Source organism: Eriocheir sinensis, chromosome 15 (genome assembly GCF_024679095.1).
Source record: "Eriocheir sinensis breed Jianghai 21 chromosome 15, ASM2467909v1, whole genome shotgun sequence".
Lineage (NCBI taxonomy): Eukaryota > Metazoa > Arthropoda > Malacostraca > Decapoda > Varunidae > Eriocheir > Eriocheir sinensis.
This window is the reverse complement of record NC_066523.1, coordinates 2,582,034-2,592,033: the sequence shown is the minus strand read 5'-3', so window position 1 is coordinate 2,592,033 and position 10,000 is coordinate 2,582,034. Positions and strand designations below refer to the sequence as shown.

The following is a 10,000-nucleotide window of genomic DNA, read 5'->3' as shown; positions in this document are numbered from 1 at the left end:
TGGTTCTCCTTCTCGTCCCCGGGCTCGGCCAAGCCTCGGGTGCAGTTTGTACATCAACGAATTCTCATTAACGTTTTGTATTCTCGCGAGTATACATATATACACATAGGTTTTTTGCTCCATTTATATTAACGATACTAATAATAATAATAATAATAATAGCTCTCAAACATTATGATTATACCTTTTCAACAACTTTTTGGCTTCACGACTAACTTTGAAAGGTTAAAATATATATAAATAATACTAACGCTAACGATAGAACTACTACTACTACTCCTAATCCTGTAATTACTATGGTTAATGGTAAGTGGCGGTGGGCGGCGTGTGTCTGTCTGTGATGAACGCCCTCCGCGGCTGGCGAGTGATAGCGATTCAAATATACCAAAGACGCCGTAAATTAATTCTCCCTTTTTTCCATAACTCTAAAGACAAACGATTATTATTATTATTGCAGAGTGTATGTAGTACGTTATGGTCGATACTCATTATTATTATTCTAGGTGATGCTAAGCGTGTACCAAGCAAGCCCTCAGTTCAAAGGTATAACTAATAAGAACTACTACTACCAATGTTCAAATTCCGTTGTTTGGTATTGATGATTTGTTTTCTAGCTTCGAATAAGAATAGTTTTTTATATGATATGTATATTATTAGTACGACGTAATATTATGACGACGAGAGTTACATACAATCCAACGCAAAGTTCTTTCTCCTCATTAGTTGATTAAGCTGATGCTGACACCTCAACACACACACACACACACACACACACACACACACACACACACACACACACACACCCGAGGACGGAGTTAGTTTTCCCTACTACTATTATAACTACAACAATTACCACTACGAGCACTTCTCCTTACACTACCTCCCCCCACTTCTCAGTACTGCTATTACCTCCCCTGCTGTACTACTACCTCAAGCACTGTTAAGGCCCGCACTACTAAACAATCAGTCAATGCAATACACACACTTACTCCCGTTTTCTCTCGCTTCCCTCATGCCCCTTCTCGTACCCACATTCCCTCTCTGCCCCTTCGCAAGAGTCGCCAAAGTGGTCAGTTTACTGTATTAGGAAGAGGGCACATAGGGAGGCACGCGTGCTTTTCATTAGTCACGAAATGTCACGATGTTACAAACCTAATGCACGTAACCTCGGAAGTGTGTTCAACAAAATGTGCAAACTCAACATAGCTACATTATAGTTAGTTTTACGTAAGCTGAGCAGATCCACCGCTCTTATTAAAGTTATAATAGTGTGAATAGCTGAAAACCTATTGCATTTGAGCTCTACCCTTATCAATTTGAACCCGTGACCAAAGATAAACCCGTATATGATAAAACATCGATATAAAGATGTCGAGATAGTATCCAAAGCTACCAAGTCGTAACAAAAAGCGGGTAAAGCAAATCGATTCCACAAAAGCTTCACCCTACACCTGTAGCAGTATACTAAGTCACTGCCGAGCTGTGAACCAGTTGCTCAACTTTCAACTCCAACCGGGATTACACTGCACCGTGGGAGTAGAAGTAGAACATGTACTGTCTGCAGCAACGTGTAGCTTAACTTCACGTATAGTAGCACGTGTTGTGTAGCCTCTAGACAGGCAGGGTGCAGACTTTCATACACTATTCCCCGTTCCGACTCAGTATTCCCTAAAGTAAACCAAAGAAAACACTACCTAGCCAAAGTAAAGTCATTAGTTTAAAATACCTCAAATTAGACTACTGGACGGGCACTGTAGCCCTTCCTCCATGGTCATAAGTGTAGTAAACAAATGATAAACAGGTCATACTTTAGAGGCCCTGTCACCTAACATGCTCGAAAAAGAACATGATAAACCTTTACGAGCTACACAGAAAGACAGATACAGATAAACCCCTCCATACTTTATGTTGCTCCTTTGAACTCCTCCTCACACTCAGCCCTCACCGCCACGACACCTCAGAACACCGCAACACAACCCCACACAACACACTCACCCCCTCGTACACCCCACCGACAACACGAATGGCAAGGAGGCAAGATTTCCGTTATTTCTCCATCCTCTTTTTCCCAGTTTAAAAGAAGTCCCATAAAAATAAGTCTCATTACATATAACAGGCCACGATCGAGTGACTTCAGGTTAATATTCCGTCACTAATAGGTTCGTATAATGCCAAGTAAATGATGTACTTGAATTAGAGTAAAGTGGACTCTTGATATACCACTTCAAACCCGTGTGTTCGAGGTGGAATGATGATTATTTTATTCTCTTTGGACATTATATCTCCCCTTCATTACATTGCTTACCCTTCTTGAGCGGAATTATGCTCGTCTTAAAAGAATTTGACTCTTGTTGGACCCAAACTTTGCATCTCCCTCTGTTACACTGTTAAGTCTTTTAGTACGGAGTTATATCAGTTTTAAAAGACCTTGAACATGACTGGAACCTAACGTGGAACTTCTTGCTCTAAAAGATAATGGTCGGTATTATAAAACACGTTCGCTTCTCACAACAACTATTTCTAAAGGTCAAGAGGGGATCAATCGGGTTTTAATGAGTGTTTCTTTAGGTTCATGGTACAGAGGAAGGATCAAACTATCACCAGGGTCATAAAACTACTTCTTGAAATGCCCCAAAACTCCTACGAAAGCCTTGTCAAATATGTGAACTTGGGCGACGAAATGTTTAGTAATACGGCCCAATGAATCGCGTGTCCCTGCCTCCTAGCCATGTCGTGTTCCCGTGTTGTCCCGCCTCTGCCTCCTCGCCACGTCGTGTTCCTGATGTCGTCCCGCGTCCCTCCCCACGTTGTTGCCATACTTATACATTCTCCATTATTACGCTTGGTACAAATGAGTTTCTATAGACTTGACTTGTATGTGTAAATCATCAGGTTGGAGATAGCACTTATAATTATAGAGAATGTTATTATCATTGTTCGTGGCATTGTGATTATTATTATTATCATTACTACTATTATTATTATTATATTTAACTTTTCTACTTTTTGCTATGCCTCAAGTGTGATTGTGTACATTCTAGTCCTTTTCTTATATTTCTTGTATTATTTTTGTTTTGTTTTCAAGTGTATGAGAGTATATATTGATTGCTCTCGTTATTTATTCTTTATTTTCAATCCGCCATGTATATTAATTGTTCCCGTAATTTACTTTTTTTTTCAATCCGCCATAGCTATGTTAATTTATTACGTGAACGGGTGGGTGTTCGTACTAAGTCTATATGTTACTGTGTTCGTGTATGTGCTAGTAGATTATAGAGACGTATGCATTCTCGCGACATACACCGCTGTTAAAACACTTCTCTACACACAGACATACATACATCACCGGACATGCCGACATCAAACATTCTACAAAACATCAGAAGAAGAAAACCTTTGTACCGTATTTTATAATCGTTTGTAATTGTCTTTTTTTTATCATCATCTAAGTTGTTGGCGAAACTTGTGTAAACCTGTATACAACTCGTTCCTTCCCTGCTGCACACACACCGAGTTCTCAATGTCAAAAAATAATGAACGCAAATGAAAGATGAAGATGAAAAGAGCGGAAAAGATACTCCCATCACATTAATTAAATCCGTCTCTATCGAGTGCAGGATCATACACCAGACACAATAGCATAGTAATAATTATACGGTTAATACTAACTAACAATCAGACGAAGCTTTAATTACCGTTCTATAAATAATGATAATAATAATCCTGTCACGTCATGATGAGAAAGGGTTTAATTAAATCTCAAATCAGGGAGCTCAGTCACTCACTCTGTCAAGTTAAAAGCATTCCTACCATCACTTTTTTTTCGCATCATCTACTTTTACATATTTTTTTCCTTTCTGTCAAATCAAAATCTTCTTAATTACGTAAGATGCGTGTTTGTTATAGGCGTTACTACTCTGCTGGTGTGACCGGCGTTACTGTACTGTTAAGTGTGGGAGGAGAAGGAGGAGGAGGTGGAGTGGAAGCGATGTGGCGTGAGGTGAGGTGAGATGGAGCAGGAGGTGGACAGGCATAGCAAGTGGGCATAAGTAAACGGGAAGTGTGTGTGGTGATAGCTACGTCGTGTGTTTGTGTTTATCTAAGTACTGTTCGTTACGTCATGTGTCTAAGAACGCGAACGGACACTCAGACACGGACATGCACGCCACTATACACACTAACGCCACACACACAAGAGCGCCTGACTCCTGCGCCGTCACCTCAAGTCTGCACCCCACCTCCCCTCACCTCGACTCCCTTCCACCTGCCCGCTGTTCATACCTCATGTTTTCTCGGCACCTCAAAGCAAAGGCACCTCAACCTATGTCTCCTCTCTTTGGTGGTCTCTCTTCCTAGTGCCACATCTCGTATCCTTTCTTCCCTATATCTGTTTTCTATTTTAATGTAGCCTTTATGTCTTTTTCCTGGCTTCATTATGCTCACAACAACTCTCTCTTCTTGGGGTTATATTCTCAGTTTCAATCTTTTTCTAGTCTCCTCTTCCTCATACATCTTTGGCAGTAGGGTTTTCTTATTAACTCATCTGCATTACTCTCATCCTCCTCACTATCCTCATACTCTCCCAAAACCTTGTCATCCGCCTCAACCCCTCATCATACTCATTGCACTCACATGGCAGGTTATTCCTTTCCATCACTCGCCCTCATGTTCTCGATAGCGGTTAGTCTATCACCACGACCATTTTTCGAGTCACCTTCCTCGCCCCATAAGCTGTCATTTTCGCGTCCACACTAATATGCTTACGAAATGTTGCAGTATTGATACCGACCCGTGAAAACCACGTTCAATACACAGAAATGGGGAGAATATGGCTTTACTGAGTGGTCTCTTCCTGAAACACTAACTGTCCATTTCTATTCCCAGTTGACGCAGGATCATGCGCCGGAAAACAGCACTGAAAGCCCAGAGAGAATTTATCTAAGAACCACAGAATATCTATGTCAAGGTAAACATCAAATATATCCACAACAAAAAGCACCATATTTTGCACATACATTAATGGTCAGTGCATTGCTAAACTCAGAAAGGCCACCTAAATATACAGAAACGAGGAGAAAACAAGCACTTAAACCTCAAACGACCATAAAATAAGGTACTTTCCCGCCGCTGAGGTGAGCCGTCGCTACCTCGACCGCCATATTGACAATGACGCATCACGAAGCGCATCAAAAGTATTTCTTGAAATTAACAACAACCGAACCTAACGTACCCCTGGACCCCACCCCCCCTTCTTTTCTTAATCAAACCAAATCTAACATAACCCATCGATCCCTGACAAACCAAACCTAACATCATATTCTAACGGAGGGAGGACTTGACCCCCTCGACCCGTCCTCATATTCAAACCTTATATCCCAGCTCAACCCACCCCCCTTATCTAAATCTAACCAAATATAACATAACCAGTCGAACCCCTTTCCTCTGACTAAACTTACCCTCATAATCTAACGGAGGGAGAGCTTTGTCCCCCGTCGACCCTCTCTTATCCTGCAACCAAACATGACCACATCAAAACAGACAGGGAGCTCACATTACTCCTCGACCAACCCTAATCTTAATCAACTAAACATAACTCAATAAACATCAACATAAATAAGCATCTAACACTCACCTACTTTGCTGGGTCACTCCTGTAGAAGCGACAGATGAGGTCGAGCTCTGAGACTACGGGGACACTAAATATTCAAATCGAGGCGCCTTGAAACGAGCCTATGAAAGCGTGCCTCTGATTGGCCCTCTAAGGAACAGTATCCAGCCATTGATTGGTGCAACTACTTACTATAACGCGGCTCCTCATTGGCTGAAAGAAAAATGGATCGCTCAAGCTTTTATAATATAAGAAATTTATCAGTCCTGATCGAATACTAAGGAACTAACGGCAAGCCACAATCTAACTAGCAGTCAAGGCCGGGGAGGTTAAATGAGCAAAAAATGAAGAAATAACAACCATTAGCCTCATCCGAGTGCTCTGAAATGTGTGATACCCGCGACTGGATAAGACAAGTCGCTATGCACTCTGCAAATAATATTATGAGAACCGTAAGTAGTGACAGAAGGAGACCGCTCAGTTAGCTTTTATAATCTCAGCAATGACAATGTGTAATACCCGTGACTGGAGCAAAAAACGCAGTGAACACTACTCAATGAAAACCGCAAGTAATAACTGAAGGAGACCGTTCAGTTACTCTATATGTATCTCCCACTATGACAATGATACAAAACACATCAATGAGCTACAGGACACAAACATTACCTTCAGCCAAAAATCGCTTCCTGCCAAAAATACTCACCCGCCAAATCGCCAAATCGCCCGCGTCTTCACTCCCCGTCACTCGTTATCTACAGTCATTTCCACATACTTCAACCGCTCCCAGTGGCTTCTCGGCGTACTCAATCATCACACTTCTTCTTAATTGTGCCCTGATGCTCTCCAAGGCGGTATATGTCAAGAGGGAAGCGAAATCTTTCATTGTTACACCATCACCACCACGCGACGTCCTTCGCGCATGCCGTGATGCTGGACACTAGGGTTGCCGCAGCTCGCCAACTTACCGATAAAAAAGTATACATCATGAAATCTACATCCGTAGTTGTTTCAATGGATTTTTATGAATATCATGCGGGAAAAAACAAGTATTAACAGTAGTTTATATAACGCACATGAGATATACCGGATAATAAGAGGAATCAACAATTATTCGATACTGTAAACCCGAAGCTTCGAATCTGTCATCCGCCTCACCTGCGCCTTCCTCAGAAAGACGGGGCAGCTGACGCACCTGTAAAGCCCTCACAGGACGACACCAAGGCTCATGTGAGCGACTAGATCGCCGCGGCCCAAAACAACAACAACAACAATAACTTCTCATATGGCAATCAAGTAATAATTCATCTAATACACTATCCCTATCCTACTGACTTCTACTACTACTACTACTACTACTACTGGCCTCACTTATAGTTGCATTGTATTTCTCTCTATCTCCTTTCTTGGACTCTTATCACTTTCTCCCTCCGCTTGGTGTCCTGAGCGCATGGGGTAGGAAAGAAAAATAAAATAATAAAAAACTAATCTATCGCGTTACGTAACAATGAAGGATGTACCTGTGTGTGTATGTGGGGCCAGGCGTGTGTGTGTGTGTGTGTGTGTGTGTGTGTGTGTGTGTGTGTGTGTGTGTGTGTGAGGGGCTCCACGTGGCGTGCTTGTGTTTGTTCGTTCGTCAATTTGTTCTTTCGTGTGCCGTCATTTCTTCGCCCCCCTCAAGTGTTACCTGGAGAGAGACAGGGGGGGAGGGGGGGCTTGCAGGGGGGGCATATAGGACGGGAGGGGGGAGGGAGGTAGGGGCCCGGTGCTGCTCTCTGGCGGCCGGGTCTAACACTAAGCAGTAATAATAATAGTAATAATAATAATAATGATGATGATGATGATGATGATGATGGTTAGTATTACATTACCTTTTTTTTTGTATGTGTACGTGCGTGTGTGTGTATATTTATTATTATTATTGTTGTTGTTGTTGTTTATCGTGTATGAGTAATAGATTGATTTGTTTATTATTATGATTATCTTTATTCGTTATAGTATACATTATGCTTGTTCTTTAGCTTCTTAATATTATCATTCTATCATTGTTAAAACGTGTGTTGTTGTTGCTGTTGTTGTTATCATTATTATTATTATTATTATTATTATTATTATTATTATTATTATTATTGCTATTATCATTGAAGGTCTATGCTGTATTGTTATTTCATTGATTCACTGCTTGGGATATGTTGATTACGTAATGATAGGCAGCTGTCTATCCATCTATCTATCTTTTTACGTCTGTCTGTCTGTCTATCAATCTGTTCAACGAAAAAAATTTGTATCGGGTGCTTTACTGCTCTTTATATATTTGTTTATAGGTAATTATTTCTTTCTTTATTTATTGGATTATTTTTATTCTAGTCTTTGAATCCTTCCAGGAATCAAACGTCAATATTAGCGCTCTCTCTCTCTCTCTCTCTCTCTCTCTCTCTCTCTCTCTCTCTCTCTCTCTCTCTCTCTCTGTCTCTCTCTGTCTCTCTCTGTCTCTGTCTGTCTCTTTCTCTGTCTCTCGTATGCTACCTCACTCAAAGTAAAACATTAATATATTCCTAAATATTCTGGTTTTGCCTTTTATCTTTTACCTTTTATACATGTTTTGTTATTTTTTAATTAGTCGAAAAAATTATATACGTGTTTGTGTATTTATCGAAGGTATTACTGATTTGTTACATCATGATCAGCCTCTCTCTCTCTCTCTCTCTCTCTCTCTCTCTCTCTCTCTCTCTCTCTCTCTCTCTCTCTCTCTCATCCTTCCCCCTTTATCTTTCTTCCCCCTGTATTCTCCAAATCCTCTCCCCCTCCTTCCCACCCCCCTTGCCCCCCCTGCCCCGCCCTGCCCCGCGCCTCGGCCCGGGATCAGGAGGTCAACATTATATTTAGGGTGTCTCGCCAAGTCAGATTTTTCTATTCTCCTCTATGTGACGAATACTCAATAATAAATAAAATCATGGAAATAATGGCATGCCTCGGGTGTTTGTTGTGTCCTGCCTCGGTGATGGAGAGGGTGAGATGGCTACTGACGAGCAGACGAGGGATACACAGACAGACACAGATACAGACGCAGAGAGACAGAAAAACACAGGCAAATACACACACAAGTTATACAAATACAAAGACAGACATATGAAGACAGAGAAACAGATAAATAAGCAAAGACAGATACATACACACATTGAGACAGACAAATACAGGTAAATACACACAAAGTTATACAGATACAAAGAGAAAGACACACAGAAACACAGACAAACATGCATAGGAAAAAAATAGACACCGGCCGAAAGACAGACAGCAAAGTACACAGACAATTACACAGAAACAGACGGATCAGATACAACTCCAAAACATTGTCAATATAAAGGAAATGAAAGATAAAATATAGACACGACCGAGGCACATTTGTCATTGGAGTGCATCATTGGTAAGTTGTTCTGAATTGGTCAGTAGGTACGTACTACTACTACTACTACTACTACTACTACTACCACTACTATTACTACTACTACTACTACTACTACACACACACACACACACCGCCTCGAGTGTCACCCTTCTGAGCGGCTCTTTCATAACAGCGGTGAAGGCGAGTCCGCTTACCCTGTCATATTTTCCAGAACGCGCCAGGACGGTCAAAACGATTTGCCTCCTTTTATTCATCTATACATCTTTTCCGGCTTCTTTGTGGGGTCAATGCCTCTATAGATCTTTCCTCCTCTTAGCAAAATCTTACACGTTCTCTTCCATTCATATCCAAACTGTTCCTCTCCTATAGATTTTTCTCCTTAAGTCCTTCCGCCATAGTCCGCATAACATTATTCTAGTCACACACGACCGCTTCCTACATTGCCCAAATTACTTCACACAATTCCTTCCCACGGCCTCTGCGTGTCACGAAGCACACGAGAAATTAATCCAGACCAGGAAAGGGTTTTGCCGGCGTCGGGGATCGAACTCACGACCAGAGATGGGGAAGCCACTCCTTAACCAGCCGGCCAATGAGGTGCCCGGGTATGGTCCATGGTTGCCTTATCTCGGGCCTTTGTCATTCTAAAGATACTGAGAACGAAGAAAAGATTATTCAATGTGGGAGAGAAGTATTTTTGAGTCACCCTTACGAAAACGTTTTCTCTAAGGGGCAACAACCAAGCCAGGAGGGGAAACTACTAAAGAAACCTCGATAGTTTGAATGCCTGGAAAATACCGAACGGATCCTCTTACGGAAAAATATAATGAGGTCTCTTACAACGAACAGGCCTTTTACGTAAGCGGGTGGCGGCCATTCACTGCCATAGCGACGGAGCGGAGAGGAAATGAACATGGTAAAAGGACGATACTTAATAGAGCTAAAATTTTAAAAGAGTAATACAGGAAAACATTAACGAAAACGGT

At 41.6% G+C, this 10,000-nt stretch overlaps 1 protein-coding gene across 1 annotated transcript in view; it reads left to right on the top strand.

Annotated features, from left to right (window-relative positions):
* LOC126998771 (protein tramtrack, alpha isoform-like) overlaps window positions 1-8,556 on the top strand; it is a 159,567-nt gene extending 151,011 nt beyond the window's left edge. Inside the window, exon 8 of the mRNA XM_050860801.1 lies at window positions 1-8,556. This exon is cut by the window's left edge and continues 3,313 nt beyond it. The gene's annotated coding sequence lies outside the window, so the exon portion shown is untranslated.
* Window positions 8,557-10,000: the final 1,444 nt, after the last annotated feature.